The sequence below is a fragment of the Nicotiana tabacum genome, chromosome 1 (assembly GCF_000715075.1).
Source record: "Nicotiana tabacum cultivar K326 chromosome 1, ASM71507v2, whole genome shotgun sequence".
Lineage (NCBI taxonomy): Eukaryota > Viridiplantae > Streptophyta > Magnoliopsida > Solanales > Solanaceae > Nicotiana > Nicotiana tabacum.
The window spans coordinates 212638427-212655425 of record NC_134080.1 but is presented as its reverse complement, the minus strand read 5'-3'; the positions used below and the strand labels follow the sequence as shown (position 1 = coordinate 212655425).

Sequence of the window (16999 nt, the reverse complement as noted above, 5' to 3'; positions counted from 1 at the left end):
ATGTCTAATGCATAAACGTTTTTTTAATTGTTTTAAATTTTTTATTTCCCTCCCTATTTAATTCCCCTTTGATCACCTTGTTGGAGTTATTGCTCCTTTAGTAACTCGAACTCACGATGGCACAACCCTAAGATTGTAGGTGACCATCTGAGCAACCCATCTTGTCTAATGCAAATATGTGACTCTATAGTCTTTACAACTATACAAGTACTCTATACATGGACTACAATTTGCTCTCCCATCGCATGTTAATTGGAGCAATCACGACAATTCGCCAAAAGATACATCAATGCGTTCGCGAAAATTAGTCTGTGTAAGCACGTGATTTTTGCCCAATATGAGAATTACTCCAAAAAATTCAAAAATAAAATGATTTTTTTTTGGTGTGCAATTTTGTGATATTTTGAATAATTATATTTGTCTGTGCATGTTTATTTGCTAAATTAATAAAAAATACAAAAATATGTCGCATTTTGCATATAGGATTTGATTCTACAATTTGTTAGTAATTAAGTTTGTATACAAAAAAATAAAAATTTACAAAAATAGGCATCGTTTGCATTTTTAGCATTTAATGTCCAAATATACAATTTTATGCTTAATTATTACTTAATTATGCGTTTATTGTTATTTGGAGTTAATTTGCGCTTTTATATCTTAATTTAGTTCTTAATAATAAGTTAAGTATTTTTATAATTAAGTTTTAGAGAAATAAAAGAAGAAAAGAGAGCGAAAATACGAAGAAAGTCGGAATTGGGCCTCTTCTTCGATTTCAAGCCACAGGCCCAAAAAAAATGGCCCAATCTTCCCAAACGACCCAGTCCATTTCGAACTGGGTCGACCCAGTCCACAACCCAACTCCCCATCTTCATTTTTTTATTTTTTCCAAACAAAAAAAAATAAAAAAAAAAATCAAACCCTAAAACCTAAAAACTAATCCCATCCGCCCCCCTCCTCTCTCTCTCGTCTTCTCCCCACCTCCCATGCTTCCGCGTCCCATGCTGCCGCGTCCATCTTCGACGAGCAGCCATTGTTGCTACTGTTTCAGTCTTCTTCCTCAATCGACGACCTTAGTCGTTGAACGCAGCAACGTATCGACCTCCCCTACTGCTTCTGCCATCGTCGTCCATGGTGGTTGCTTTCATCTTCTTCGTTCTTCATCAAAGCTCGAGCTTCGACCTCCATCCATGGCTGCCGTAGCTGCTTCTTCTGCTTTCAGCTTCAAGCGAACCAAACAGACCCATCATGCGAGCTGCTGCTTCGCTTCATCTTCTTCTCGTCGCCATCGCCAACACTGTGTGGTCGAGTTTTAGTTTGAGTTCGTTGAGCGTCGTTTTGAGTTCGTCAAGTTTAAAAGAGAGGTGAGCTCGTCGATTGAGTTCATCGTTAAGTCCAGACAAATTCACTCCCATTCGAGGTTCGTCAAAACAGTCCGTATGTATGTCGTTCGATTCGGTTAGTAGATTTTGAATTTTATTTTTGTCCGTATTTTGTTTTGATATTTTCGAATCTAAAATCGGCAAATATTTTGTTTTGTTCATGTATATCGTTTGAATTAATTTTTTTTTTTAGTTTGTTCATGTGCTTTGTTAAATTAATTTTTCAGATTTCAAATGAAAGATTAATTAGTTGTTTTTTTTCATGTTTGTAGCATTGTTTAGATAAATATTTGTTAGTTTGATGTTTGTTAGATTCAAATTGAAATTTAATTGATTATTTCTTCAATTTGTTTCATGTTGTTATATATTTTCCAGAAATTATTAATGTTGTTTGAGCCGTTTAATCCGTCATGTTTGTTGTTTTAAAAAATAGATTCATTCATGTTCATACTTTGTTTGGATGATCTTGAATCCAAATTTTGTAGAGTTTGATTTCTTGTTTATCATTTATGATTATTTCTTGAATTGGTCTCATAATCTTGTTTAAAGTTTAATATAAGAATCGTTTGTTGTAATGTTGTTAAAGTAGTTGATTTTAAGTTCAATATTATTGAATTTAGAAATCTAAATATACTTGTTTGTTGTTGTTGTTGAATCCGAAAATAGGATTGTTTGTTGCTAAAATATTGTTCAATCAAATTTTAGTTGTTCTTTGTTGTTAAGTTCAATATTATTGAATTTAGAAATCTAAATATACTTGTTTGTTGTTGTTGTTGAATCCGAAAATAGGATTGTTTGTTGCTAAAATATTGTTCAATCAAATTTTAGTTGTTCCTTGTTGTTCAATTTGTGTTCATGTGATTTGTTATTGAAATGTTGTTGAAATCATGTTCATGTGATTTGTTGTTGAAATGTTGAAGAAATCATGTTCATGAAATTTGTTGTTTGAACATTGTTAGAAATTAATCATATTGTTTATATTTTGGTTAAGTTTGATTAATTGATGTGTTATAGCTGATGGGTAGTTTGGTAATTTGCAGTACGTTCAGGGGTAGTTTGGTAATTTCAGTAAGGTCGGAGGGGTAGTTTAGGAATTGTACATTTTTGTAATTTTTTATGTGAAGCATGGGGACAAAATGAAATGAGGTGGATTGTGATATAGTTGTTTAATATAAAGGGGGGACAAGACAAAATTTAGTGGGGGAAATCTTGTATTATTTTAAGTGAAGCATGGGGGACAAAATATAATGGGGTGGTGTGATATGTTTATTTAATGTAATGGGGATGAGTGGGAAGATAATGGGTTGGGTAGAGAAAAAATATTGATTTTAATTGATTAAAAGATTTATGGGATGGGATATAAGTAGAAGTCTTGAAATCAGATTTTAAAGGACACAAGGAGAATACAGAGAGGGGAGAAAAAAAAACGGACAGAGAAGAAGAGAAAAAAAAGAGCTGAATATTTAAGAGAGAAAAATTCCCAAAAATATTAAAACTTTCAAATAAAAAAACTAAAAAATCTTCTGCTTTCTTTCATTGTTTGAAATCAGCATTAATTATTGTTGTTTCATAAAAGTTGGAAGCATTTGTTTTGGGATTACTACTTCACCGGTCTGTTACTGGGTTGTTACTGTTGTTGGGCTATTGCTGCTGTGTTATACTGTTATTACTGCTGCTGATTCTCATCTTCATTTTCTTTTGCTTCCAATATCAGGTACACAACTGAAAAGCTGGTTATTGTAATCCGAAATATGAAGCATGAATACGAAAAAATGAAGAGTTGAAATTCTGAATTATATTCAATTATATTCTGAATTTTGTTTGTATAAATTATTTAGCTTGCAAAAAATCAGAATCATGTAGATATTTAATACATATAGTGGAACATTCGACGATAGCTTAACAAATGAACTATCTACATCTATTGCCTAAAAATAAATAAATGGTGTAGTAATTCCGTCGAGTCAAAAATCAAACGAATAGGCCATCTAGTAGGAAGTTGGTAGAAATATTGTTTAATTAAATAATATTGGTTAATTTCAGCATGTAAATGGTCTAGGATTAAAATTAGAATTGCTATGTTTTTTTTAATTTGACAAACTGAGAACATGCCTAGTATAATGTAACTAGGTAATAACATGTAAATAAATTAAGATATTTCTCCTTTATTGTGTAGAGACAAATTTCAATAAAAAATGTAGGCATTTTAGGACTGTCCTTTTAAAAAATAAAATGAGATGAGCCTCGCCCAATAAAATGCACTAATTGCGGGGCCCTCAATAATTGTTTAATTGAGTATTTAGAATTCGGGATGGACTGTTTAGTGAATTTCACAGTCTTACCCATAAATAATAATACGCTAATCGCTTTAGGCACGATTTTAATAATAATACATTCTTAAACACGGGTGCGCATTTATGCGACCCAAATCCAAATCCCAAAACATTGAATAAAAATATGTTCCGGATCGCGGGTGCATTTAATGTGACGCAATCCAAAGACATGCTTTTAAACAATGTTCACATTCTTGTAAAAATAATTAAAAAATAATAAAAGCGGTAAAAATATAAAATTTGCACATAAGTTCATGTTTTGTATAAAATCAGATAATCAAGCCGAATATAACAGTTGAGCGACCGTGTTAGAACCACGGAATTCGGGAATGCCTAATACCTTCTCCCCGATTAACAGAATTCCTTATCCGGATTTCTGGTTCGCAGACTGTAATACAGAGTCATTCTTTTCCTCGATTCGGGATTAAATTGGTGACTTAGGACACCCTAAATCTCCCAAGTGGCAATTCTGAAATAAATAAATAAATCCCGTTTCGATTGTCCTTTAATTGGAAAAAACTCCCCTTCACCCCTCGCGGGGCGGTAAAAAGGAGGTGTGACAGTCTGCCATCTCGAAAGGTTGCCGGATCAAACGGTGTCACATTCGCAAGGCAAGATATGTTCGCTATCGCGCATCTCTAATGGACATCCAATGACATATTTCGCGATTGCCAGGAGAAGGCGCCAGACAGATTTTGTCACGACCCAAAATTCTATCACGGGCGTCGTGATGACACTTAGTCTCTAAGACTAAGTAAGCCGATCATAATAATAATTCAAGCCATTTTTTTAAAAATAAATAATCGAAACCAACAACGGAAATAATAATACAACCTCCCAACACTGGTAATACTGAGTCACGAACTCTAACTGAATACATGAAATGATCTCAAAAAAATCGAATATACAATACTGTTAGAATAATAGTTGACAGTACGATAAAATGGAAAGACTTCAAGGGACTGCGACGACCAAGCAGCTCTACCTTAATACCTTGTGATCACACTCAAACCTGGATCTACACAAAAATGTGCAGTAGTGTAGTATGAGTACAACATAGTCGGTACTCAGTAAGTATCAAGACTAACCTCGGTGGAGTAGTAACGAGGTACAGTCAAGACATTCACTAGTCTAATAACCTGCGCAGTATAGCATAAAAAAATAATAGGAAACAAATAGCAATGATAACAACAATAATTAGTATAAACAACAAGGTAGCAAGAACACTATAAATATTGCTCAAACAATAATGAACACAAGTACAACCCAATAATCAAGTCCTACAAAATATACATCTTTCATCTATAAGTTTTTCAAATAAAAATCTTTAGAATATAATCCTTTCCAATAAATATATTTCGAAATACTTCCTTCAAATAAATATCTTTCAAATATAATCCTTTCAAACAATATTTTGAATATAATTCTATCAAATAAAAGTCATCCTATGACGCCTCATTTCATAATCATAAAAATACGGGTCTCAACCCGCTTTCATATTTTCACGGCACCTCGTGCCCATGTTTCTATCACAATTGCACGGACAATCACGTGCCAAAAATATCAATATATAAAAATCTGCACAATCAATTTACTTTAGAAATAATTTGAGTGAAGAAAATGACATTGCACTTAAATTAAAGCATCAGACAAACTACTGATTTGGATGTAATACTTATTAATTTAAAACATAATAGAAATTTTCTTTTATTTAAAACAATCCCGCCATCAAAAATCAGTAAAAACAAGAAATATAAATCTTCAGAGTCTCGTACTAAAAAACCAAAGCCAAAACAATACAACAAGGAGCACAAAACACATAATAATAAAGTCAACTAGTACATCACCGAAGAAGACAAGACTTTACATATCACAGAAAAATAAAATAACCAAAGGCAAGTGCATCCATAGAAAAATATCAACAAAAGGGCACTCCCGAGGTACTGCCTTGTAGCCCCAAAAGTAAATATGCAAGACAGGGGGATCTCTATGGGTACCGCCTCGTAGTCCCAAAAGTAAATATACAAGACAGAGGGATCTCCCGAGGTACCGCCTTGTAGTCCCAAAAGTAAATATGCAAGGTAGGGGGATCTCCCGAGGTACCGCCTCGTAGTCCCAAAAGTAAATATGATTTCAACAACTGCACATCAAGTGCTCACATATCACAACTGGCGCATCAAGTGCTCAAATATTACAACATTTCACAAATTGCACATCAAGTACTCAAATATTACAACTTGCCACAGAAATCAACAATATATTATTTTTCAATAATAAGAAGCCCACGACTAGGCCATAATGTGCACAAAATCTTAACAAAATATCCGGAAGTGAAAAACTCAACAAAACAATATTTCACAATTTAACACTTCGCCTCAATATGATTTACAGTCTTTATAACTCAATACAAATTTTAGCGATATGAACTGAAAAGTAATTCATCAAGGAACAACGCCTTCTTTAATCTAAATTTTTGGCAAATAGATTAATGCCTCCTTTTAAAATTATTTAATAAATTATTTGCAGATGAAAATACGTAATGAAATTATTTCCACGAAATGGCAACTCAACAAACACAGAATTCACATAAAAATCAAGTGGCAATCACACCAAATCCTCATATAAAACAATCTCGACAAACAAGAAAAAAGGCATGATAAATAAAGTATTTAATAAGTTCCCATAATTTTCCAATTTAATACATAAGGGTGACTACGAATTTTAACCGATATAATTTGCACATATAAACTAAGTACGTAATCGTCATCTCGCGTACATGGTTTTCAATTACACAATTTTCACATAAGACTCAATGTCTAAGGGATAATTCCCCCACACAAGGTTAGGCAAGATACTTATCTTTACGGAGTTAGGTCGATATTTCAAAATAGTCTTTCTCGCTTGAATTGACCTTAGGACAGCTCAAATCTATCTAAATTAATTGTATAACTTCATTAAATGTCATCGAAAACCCATTTCGGCAGAAGATAGTTTAGATCATATAGATACAAGTCTTTCTAAGTCATAAAAGGAAACTTGCATGAATTACTTTTAAGATCTCGACATAGAATATATATTTCATATTTTATAACCAATCTTAACAACTGGAGCCTTTAAGATGAGTTTATAACAGGGAAGAGAAGAAAGGATTTGGACTAAAACATAATGCAGTCAATAAGTCAGGCATTAGTTACATCAAGTAACTCACAATGAAGTTCAGGGAACTATCTTTATAATAGTAAAGCAGGGTCCTAAGTCATGATCGCTATTCTTTAATATTAAGTATAGATTTCTAAATTCAAACACGGAACCTCAGAGCGCGACATTTATGCAAAAGTACATTTAAATAGGTCGTCTATTCAATTGGAAAAGTTAAGACATACTAGTATCTGTTACAGTGAACTAGTCCATGAGGCTCAATGGTCAAAACAGAGCATTGTCATACAGGTAAGATGCTCACAAGACTTTTGTTAAATATTGATCAATTGGATTTTTTTTTTTTTAAAAAAAATGGCCAGAATATGTATATGACTTGAGCATATGAACAATAAGAAAATCCTAACACATGTTTCAACTAAAGAACCCCCAAAAAAAAACACAAAGGACGATAATTTATAGCCAAACAACTAATTAAAGGAAATTAACAAGCAGCATATTGAAATTTATTTAGGATATGCGACATACAAAAGAAAAACGAGAAACTAAAATTATTGCGCAACACTCGTAAAACATTTTAAACTTCTGAATCGAAGAGAAAAGACAAACTGACCTTTTTGCGGGCAGCGAACTGAGGCGGGGTCTTAGGTGCACTATCCAACTCCGACCTCGAACCCGCTACTACAAACGACTAAGAAAACGTTGAAGCAAGCAAATTAACGGCTCTTTTATGGTTAAGAGAAAACCAAACAGAAGTTGAAAAGGTTGCAAAAAGACAACACTAATTTATTAAAGAAAGTTTTGAGCAGCGAAAGCACAAATATAGTAATCTTCTGAGAGGTGGCCGCTGAACCATACGGTGTTTAGGGGTCAAATGGGGCAACTAAAAAAACCCCCTTCACTTGTAGAAAATAGTAGTAGTATCTATAGGAAAAGAGTCTAGCGCGATTTCAAATTTTCAAAAGAAAATCTGATTTCTCAAAAGTTGTTTGGCCTTTTGCTTTGACCAAATCTCCTCAAGGACAGGCATATGAGAGATGGAGCGTTTTTGGAGAGATTGAGTAGCAACGGACTCTGTTAAAGTGGAAGATTTTGTTTGGGCCTGATTTGGTTGGCTGAGTCACGAGCTAACTGATGGCCGAATTTTGGGCTTAAAATGGTCTTAATATTCCTTTCTTCCTAGTGTTTTCTTGGGCTCCTAAATTGACATTTATACATGATAAAATAATCCAAAAATAGATAATTTAAAGTAGTAACAATACTAATTTCAACAATAGTATTAATAATGATAATAATAATAATATTAATAATATTAAAAGTAGTATAATAATAAAGTGGTAGCAGTAGTAATAATAATAACAGTGATAATAATAAAAGTAGTAATTATAAGAATAATAATAATAATATCAATATTAACACTAATACTAATACTAATATTAATACTAATGATAGTAGTAGTAACAATTGTAAAAAAAAATTGTAGAAAAAATAGGGTATTCAGTTTATTAGTAACTTAGAAGCTCAAAAAATTAATTAGAAGAAAGGAAGGACAAAATTGGATGTCAACAAGCTCCACGCATCAGAAATTTGTGGTGATTAAAAAACTGTTTTACCAACCTTCGTTTAATTGAGCATAACTTTTTGTACAAATATCTGAATGATGAATGGTGTAGCTTTACTTGTGTTGCAAGTAAATTCTGTGTTCCGAAGCATTAAAAACCTCTCTTTGTCTCACCTTGATTTGCGCGCATAGTCCGAGCGCGTTTCCGAAAAGCTTTTATGTGAAAACTAAGTGAAATAAGGAAATTGGCTTTTAAAATTGAATAAAGTTGACTTTGGTCACCATTCTTGGTAAACGGACTCGGGCCCATGATCCGACGCTCTCGCAGGGACTGTAGTAAAATTTGGGACTTGGTCATATCCCCGGAATCAAATTCCGAGGTCCCAAGCCCGAGAAATAAATTTTTTTAAAAAATTAATTTCTGGAAAATATAATAATTTTTGGAAATAAAAAGATATTTGAAATTGATGATATCGGGCCCGTATTTTGGTTTCGGAGCCCGGTACAAGTTTGAAATAATAATTTGGTTGAATCTGTAAAATTTGGTAAAGATCGGAATTGATTTGGTATAAAACGGACCTAAAGTTGAGAAATTGGAAATTTTGGTGTTCTTGAATGATTTCATGAATTTGGGGTTTAATTCATAGTTGTTGATGTTATTTTGATGATTTGATTGTACGAGCAAGTCCGTATGATGTTTTTAGGTTAGTGTGCATGTTTGGTTTGGAGCCCCGATGGCTCGAGTGGGTTTTGGATAGGCCACGGAGTGAAATTGGACTTAGGAACAAGTGCTGGTATCTGGTATTTTTGCCCATGCCTCTGATCTCGCAATTGCGAGATCCGGCTTCGCAATTGCGAAGTTCTCAGGCTTGATAATTGCGACCCAGGCGTCGCAAATGCGACCCAAGTCTGGGCAGGCCCTTTTCGCAAATGCGAACACAAGGTGGGAATTGCGAAGCCCTACTTTTTACAAATGCGAAGGGGACCGGATTTTTCCTTGGCGACATCTGCGACCTGCTAAATCATAACTTAGCCGAAAATTCTTCATTTTTTAAATTTTCTCAAAACCTAAACTCTCTTGGGCGATTTTCTAAATAAAAGTTCTTCTCCAAATCAATTGTAAGTCATTTCTAACTCATTTCTTTAATCTATAATATCTTTTTTTTCATGATTTCAACTCAAAATTAAGGGTTTTCATGGGGGAAATTGGGTGTTTTGGGTAGAACTTAGGATTTTCAAAGTTTGGAGATTTGTACCTCGATTTGAGGTCCGATTTCAAAACAAATTATATATTTGGATTCGTGGGTGAATGGGTAATCGGGTTTTCGTTCGAACCTCGGGTTTTGATCATGTGGGCCCGGGGTTGATTTTTGACTTTTGGGGAAAATCATTGGCAAACCTATTTTCATGCATTAGAATTGATTCATTTAGCATTTATTGATATCGTTAAGTAAATTGTGACTAGATACAAGCGAATTTGGTGGTAGAAACAAGAGGTAAAGCGATAGTTGAGGCTTGAATTGTGTTCGTGTCATCGAGGTAAGTGTTTGGTCTAACCTTAGCTCGAGGGATTAGGAGTTGTATCTTATTTGCTATGTGTTAATTGTTGAGTACGACGTATAGGCATGGTGACGAGTATTTATACGTTGGTGTCAAGCATGCCCGTGAGTCTTATACTATGTGACTCCATTTCATATTGTTCATGCTTTACATGATGATTTCTATTGTTGAACAAGGCTTGTGAAAGTATTATTGGTAATTGGACATTGTAGAGCGTTGGCTCAAGTTGAGAATTGAGTTATGAAGTAAATGTGGAAAAGAGAAGAGGTTTATGATATTGTCTCCCTTGCCGGGATGTTATTGCTTTGATATTATCTCACTTGCCGGGACATTATTATTTATGATATTGTTTCCCTTGCCGGAATATTGTTATTATGCTATTATTCCCTTGCCGGGATTTTTTTAAAATATTATTGATTCCCTTGCCCAAATTGCTTTGTGATTGTTGCTTGGGTGAGGAAGAGTGTAAAGCATGAAGGGTGATGTCGTGTATGATTTTTGAGAGTGTTAATGCACGAAGGGTGATACCGTGCCAATATTGTGAGGTAAAAGCACGAAGGGTGATGCTGTGTGTAAGCACGTGATTTTTGACCCTCCCCGAGAATTTTCACATTTTTAGCGTGAATATGTGAAATTGGGTCTAGTATAGCTATTTTAACTATTTTTACTTTATTTCGTTGCAAAAAGAAAAATTTCAAAAATATATATATAAATTTTAGTTTATGTATCTCTCATAAACTTGAAAATTACAAAAATTGCACTTTATTTTTGTACTTTATATAATTTCGAAAATTACAAAAAAATATAGTTCTATTAAGGTTTTATAGTCATTTTAACTTTGAAAAATACAAAAATATTACCTCATATTTTATCTTAATATTTAAAAAACGAAAATTACAAAAAGTAGTTTTATTAATATTTTGTAGCTATTTTAAATCTTGAAAAAATATTTAAAAAGATATAGTTTTGTTTAAATACTAGTCTTATTTTTGGTAGTTATTTTGCTTATATAGGACTAGTTAAGCAACGTCGTGTTCCTATTTCTCGGGTCCGGGCAAAAGAATAATATTCGGGTTCAAACTACCCGGTTTTAGGCCTAATTTCGGACCTAGCCCATAATAAACCGTGTCGAGGACACATGGGGAACCCCACCACGCGTGGGGGACACAAACCTTGAACCCCACCACGCGTGGGGCTCATTTTTATGGGCATTGTGTATCAAATACACGGAGAAAAGGCCAAAGGAGGGATTTTCCGTTTTTTGAAAATAGCTACTGTAGACCTTCTTCTTCATAAAGAAGAAGAAGAAAACCTACTGAAAAAAAACTACTTGCCCAGCTCCGTCAAACCAGTCGACTACCCAACGACCCCAAAGCCACCACCTAACATCCCGCAACCCAACCAGCCTCCCAGCTCCCCTACCCACGACCAACCTGAGCCACTGCCCAAACAGCTCGTCACAGCCCCCCACAGCTGCTCCCCGTCGCGAAACCACCAACAAACAGCCCTCGACCACTGCCAAAACAAGCCCGTCAGCAGCCCCCCTCATGTCGACCTTACTGTTGTCGACGTTGTTTCATCTTTCGCGAGCAACTGTGGTTTGCTGCGATTACCATCCGCAACCACCACCACCCCCCTCGTCGGAGCTCCAGCTCCGGTCCGTCGCACCCCTCGTCGTCACGCTCAACACCACCTGCCCCAATGCCATAACCACCTCTTCGAGGAAAAACTAGTCCCACCCCCCGTCGCAGCCCCAGTCCCGTCGACCTCAACCAAAAAACCTAGCAGACCCGTCAGCCACCCCCTCGTCGGAACTCCAGCTCCACCAGTCCATCGACCACCAAGCCTCCCTAACAACCTCTGCTGCTCGTCGTTCAGCTCCATCGACCACTGTCCAAACGACCTTCCACAGCCTGCTTCTTCCTCATACCTGAACGACCCCTCCTGTTGCATTCTCTCGAGCCAACATGCTGCGTTGAGAAAATCCAGCAGCTAACATCTCGTGCGTTGATTGTTTTTGCCGAGCTTTCCGCCTCCATTGAGGTCGTCGTTGTTCGTCGAGGTCCGGTACGTCGAGGTTGTCCCGAGGTTTCGTCGTTGTTCCTCGTGCAGTGAGGTTCGGCTTGAGTCCCGTCGGGATCGTGTTTGTCGCCCTGAGTTTTCCGAGGTTCAAAGGTTAGTAGACCTCAAGTATTAGATAAGAAAATGTTACGTCAAATGTTCGAAAATGCAATATAGAAATTGGTATGATAATTTTCTGCTTATGTTTTCATTGTATGCATTTTTGCTCATTTTGTGTTATATGATTCTTGTTTATTTGATGTCATTTAATTAAGTTTGACTAGTTGTTCTATGACACAAGTTTGACGTTAATTTGTTCGGGGTCCTTTGCTTAGTTCATTCGGACAAAATTAGCATTAGTACTTGTTGTGACTACTTCCGAAACACTCGTTCACTAAACTCATTTTATTAATTTTTTGACAAGTTATGAGATTTTGGTTGTAAAGAAGCCGTAAGGTTTAGTATTGTTAAAGACGTAAAAATGGCATCCCTTTTTTAGAAAAAAATAATAATAATAAATAAATAAATAAAAAAAAACGAGACTAGCTTCGCCAAATAAAAATGTACAGATTGTGGAGCCCTCGCAAAATATATGTATTAAATACTTAGATTCCGGGACGGGCCGTTTAGTAAATTTCACGGCCCTACCCAAAATAATAATGCGCTAGTTGCTTTAGGCGTGCCTTTAATAATGTTATCTCCCTAAACTCGGGTGCACATTTATGTGACCCAAATCTAAATCTCAACGGAATCGAAATGTGTCTCTAATCACGGGTATATTGATTATGGCGTGGCCCGAGATGTATTTCCATGATGTTGTGAATTCCTTTTAATAATAAATGAGACGAGCCTCGGCAAGCAAAAATGTAGAAGCTGCGGGGCCCTCTAAATGTATATATATTAAAATACTTCGAATTCGGGACACGCCGTTTAGCAAATTTTACGGCTTTCCCCAAAATAACAATACGTTAGTTGCTTTAGGCACGTCTTAATAATTTATTTTTCTTAATTCGGGTGCACATTTATGTGACCCAAATCCAAATCTCAACCGAGTCGAGATGTGTCAATAACCACGGGTGCATTGATGTAACGTGGTTCGAGATATATTTTCATGACGTTGCAATTCTCGTAAAAAATAATAATAAAAGCGGTCAAGAGTTTAAAACTTGCACATAGGTTTAACATGTACAAAATCAGATAATCAAGCCAAATATAACAGTTGAGCGACCGTGCTAGAACCACGGAACTCGGGAATGCCTAACACCTTCTCCCGGGTTAACAGAATTCCTTATCTAGATTTCTGGTACGCAGACTGTAATATAGAGTCATTCTTTTCCTCGATTCGGGATTAAAATTGGTGACTTGGGACACCCTAAATCTCCCAAGTGGCGACTCTGAAATAAATAAACCAATCCCGTTTCGATTGTCCTTTAATTGGAACAAACTCCCTTGCACCCTCACGAGTGCGTAAAAAGGAGGTGTGACAGCTCTGGCGACTCTGCTGGGGATCATGACCCAGAACCACTGGTTCAGGGTTAAGAATTCGAGCTTAGAATAATTGTTATTATTTGGCTTTATTTATTATCTGATTTTATTACATGTTTTGAGCCTAATGTGCTAAATGCTGCTTTTACCGCTTTGATATTATTTGAACTGTATATAAATTGTGCCGAAACCTTTCTCTTCTTACCTCCGGGGATGTGCTTACTGGTTGAGACTCCCTATTCTGTTAGTGTCATACCCTGAATAAAAGAGGCTCGGAAAGTTTCTAAGCCGGCTGGCCTTTTGGTTCCCGGAAAGGAGCTCCTTCCTCAGCTCGAGTTGTCCGCTCGGGTACACTGTCTAGAACACCGACCCAGGTTTTTGAACCTAGTATAACAAAGCCACATGCCGGATCCCTAGTAGGAACGTTTATTTGCATCATGTGCATTTGACTTAGGGGACTCAACATAGGGGTTGGGTCCGTCTAGGACAAGCAACCTGAAAATAATAGACCATCTTTCGGCATCCTATGTGCTACTTGTTGTATTTAGTCAAGGGCGAATGGGTCATTTGGTCATTTCCAGCATGGTGTTATTTTAATCAAAAGCATGAGGAACATTTGTGGAATCTAAAAAGCCTTGGAATTCCCCTATGTCCCCCACGCTTCTATTTTGGGAATGCACATGGGGAACATTTGTGGAATCCAAGAAGCCTTGGAATTCCCCTATGTCCCCCATGCTTCATATGTTGGAAAAAGCGCATGGGGAACATTTGCGAAATCCAAGATGTCTTGGAAATCCTTATGTTTCCCAGGCCACATTTTTGAAAATAATAATAAATATAAAAAAATACATATAAAAACAAAGCATGAAAATTCAAAAGATTTTGTATGTTTCCATCATTTTCCACGGATTAAAAAAAATGTGAAAAAATGAGAAAATAACAGTGTAGAGATATAACTACTTATAAATAATAATAAAAAAACGAATGTCCGAGTAGTATCGAAACTCTGCCGAAATTTTGAAAATGAAAAAAAATGTCTTATTAGTTTGTTATATTAAAAGCAAAGGAAAAATAGAAAAAAAATCATCATTGTTCTGTCAAAAATATAGAAAAGAAAATAGTTTGTTTTGCCATGAAAATGAAAATGAAAAAGAGTCTGGTTTTTAAAATATTTTATTTTATTTTATTTGTCTATGAAAATGCCAAAAATAAAATAAAAAGAGTCAGGCGTTGAACGTGATTTTATTATTTGTTACAAAATAAATATATATATAATCCAAAAAAAAAAGGTTCAAAAGAAAATTCAAAAATATTTTGATTCTTCCTAAAAATTCAAAATTCAAAAAAATATTTTTTTAAGCATTTCTTTTATTAAAGGTAAAAAATTCCAAAAAAAAAACATTTTTCTTTTTCTTTAGAATAAGAAAACAAATGAAAAAAAAGGAATGTTTTATGTTTTACGTTAGTTAGTTAGTTTGTTATGAATGAAAAATAATAGTTTGTTTGTTTGCTATATATATATAAAAAAAGAATAGAAAATGGAAAAGGGTCTTCTCAAAAATAGTTTATTTGCCCGAACTACGCGGGTTTGATTCTCACCGGATGTGAGATACGTAGGCAACCCTCATCGGGTCCAACCCCACCTTTTGCTAAAAAAGCCAAAAACAAACAAATAATAAAAAAAATAAAAAATGTCATAAATAAGTCGGGTGATGTCCAACTCACCTTTTGCTAAAATAGCCAAAAACAAATTAAAAAAAATGTCAAAATGTCAATTTTGTCATAAAGAGTTCGGGTGATGCTGTTTATTCATAAATAGCCAAATGTTCCCGAAAGGGACGCCGGAAGGCTGACTTTGCATAAACAGCCACCTTCGGGTCATTTTTTTAAGATTTGGTCCAGTTGACCCACACAGCCTTAAAAATCTTCGTCTCCGAGACGTTGAAAGACCGTGTTTGCAATATTGAGTTTTCTAATTTGAAAAACGATAAAAAGAGTCATAAATAAGCCAGGTGATTCTGTTTTGTCATAAATAGTCGAATGTTCCCGAAAGGGACGCCGTAAGGCTGACTTTACATGAACAGCCACTTTTGGGTCATGTTTAGGATTTTTGGTCTAGTTGACCCACACAACCCTATAAATCTTCGTCCCCGAGGCGCTGAAGGGTCGTGTTTGCAACACCAGATTTTATTGTAATTTGAAAAGAAAAAAAACAAAGAGTCAGCGGTCAAGTGTGTCACACCTCCTTTTTGCGCGCCCCGCCCCGAAGGGTTAGATGCGCGGGTGGAGTTTTTCCAATTTAAGTGACAATATTCGAAATGGGATTATTTATTTAATTCAGAGTCGCCACTTGGGAAAGGTTTGGCTTTTGGTGTCCCAAGTCACCGGTTTATCTTGAATCCCAAATCGAGGAAATTTGCGACTTTTCCAAATGAAGTCTGCGAACCAGAAATTCTAAGTAAGGAATTCTGTTGACCCGAGGGAAGGTGTTAGGCACCCTCGAATCCCGTGGTTCTAGCACGGTCGCTTAAATTGTTATAATGGCTAAATATCTGATTTAAATACAGGTTGTGACTTATGTGCTTTTATTAAGTTTAAACCGCTTTTATTATTATCATTTATTTTATAGAATTACAACGTCGTGAAAATGCATCTCGAACCACGTCACAATCAATGCACCCGTAGTTGTTAACACATTTTGACTCCGTTGGGACTTGGACTTGGGTCACATCAATGTGCACCCGATTTTTAAGAATATAATTTACTAAAGTCGCGCCTAAAGAATCTAAACGCGTTATTATCTTTGTAGAAGGCCATGAAATTTATTAAATGACCTATCTTGAATTCTAAATAATTACCATGGTTATTTATTGAGGGCCCTGCAATTTTGCATCTTTATTTGGCGAGGCTCATCTCTATTTTAGAAAAGGATATCCTAAAATGGCTACATTTCTAATGCATTTGTCTCTAAAACTAGAAGAAAAGGTACATGCTAATTCAATTATAGGCTTTGGCCTAATCCGGATTTTTGTCAGTTTCTGATTAACTACTTATAAAGTAAAAACGTCATGCCTTGCGAGGATGTTTCAGTCGAACAAAAAGACTACATATGAGATTGATGAAATGCAATACCTAATCCGAACATTTTTTGAGTTGAACTTAACTGAACTTATTTGGCCTAGATTAAAGGATAACTGGCAAGTAAAATACTTTAGTTTGGCAAGGAATCATGTACGAGCTAAACGAAATACAACACTAAATCCGAACTCTTCTCGAGTTGAACTTAACTAAACTTGTGTGGACTAGTCTTAACTAAACAAAAACCAAATGAAACAAGAACAGTATTGTATAAGGCCGAAATATACATGCCCCTACTGACAAACAACTACAGAGTTAAAATACAACAGGGTAAACTCAGTCAAATATCAATACATACTTTCGAACTGTTGAATCGTAAACTAAAT

General features: G+C 35.4%; 1 long non-coding RNA gene across 1 annotated transcript; it reads right to left on the bottom strand.

The window, feature by feature from the left end:
• Positions 1-4574: 4574 nt before the first annotated feature.
• Positions 4575-7963, bottom strand: LOC142182322 (uncharacterized). Its single transcript, XR_012711146.1, has 2 exons — positions 7482-7963; positions 4575-4851 (listed from the first exon to the last, which is right to left on the bottom strand). It is a non-coding gene; the product is annotated as an uncharacterized LOC142182322 (long non-coding RNA).
• Between the last annotated feature and the right edge of the window lie 9036 nt (positions 7964-16999).